General features: G+C 39.0%; 1 protein-coding gene across 5 annotated transcripts in view; it reads left to right on the top strand.

The window, feature by feature from the left end:
- Window positions 1-286: 286 nt before the first annotated feature.
- Window positions 287-459, top strand: part of grk5 (G protein-coupled receptor kinase 5) — a 14559-nt gene continuing 14386 nt past the window's right edge. For 4 of the 5 annotated variants that reach the window (XM_043231663.1, XM_043231662.1, XM_043231661.1 and 1 more), the window contains exon 1: window positions 288-459. This exon is cut by the window's right edge and continues 59 nt beyond it. The gene's annotated coding sequence lies outside the window, so the exon portion shown is untranslated. The other variant, XM_043231660.1, reaches the window with a different exon arrangement.

Genomic DNA, 459 nt, shown 5'->3' with positions numbered 1-459 from the left:
TAAAATAAAATGTTGCAAATGTAATGTGAATCGACTGTGCAAAATCCATGAAGCATAATTATGAAAGTTAATTATAGTGTATTTGCTTTACTTGATAAACATTTATCATAAAAAGGCTTTGCGTGTCTTTTAATGCCAGTTTAAATGAGAAGTCCCGCAGTTAAACTAAATCCCTGAAAGTGTAACGTCACTTTTGGAGCCGGTGACACATCCGAGTCTTCACCTGTACAGGTGAAACAAGATTGGCCGAGGCAGCAAACGAAAGCAGAACAAGAAAGTTGAGTTCTCATTTGTCACTGAAGCCTTCAGCCTGACAGCATGCTCGTTATTAAAGCACACAGGGGCTGTTGAGCTTTCTTTAGAATTAGACTTGAGTGCATGAACATCTGCCTCCCGAAAAACATGCGAAAAAATCAGTTGTAGATGCAGAAATCCCTACTTGGTTGACTTTTCATCAGC

The sequence above is a fragment of the Puntigrus tetrazona genome, unplaced genomic scaffold, assembly GCF_018831695.1.
Source record: "Puntigrus tetrazona isolate hp1 unplaced genomic scaffold, ASM1883169v1 S000000397, whole genome shotgun sequence".
Classification (NCBI taxonomy): Eukaryota; Metazoa; Chordata; class Actinopteri; order Cypriniformes; family Cyprinidae; genus Puntigrus; species Puntigrus tetrazona.
Note: the sequence above shows the minus strand (reverse complement) of the source record. Positions and strands in the feature narration are given on the sequence as shown.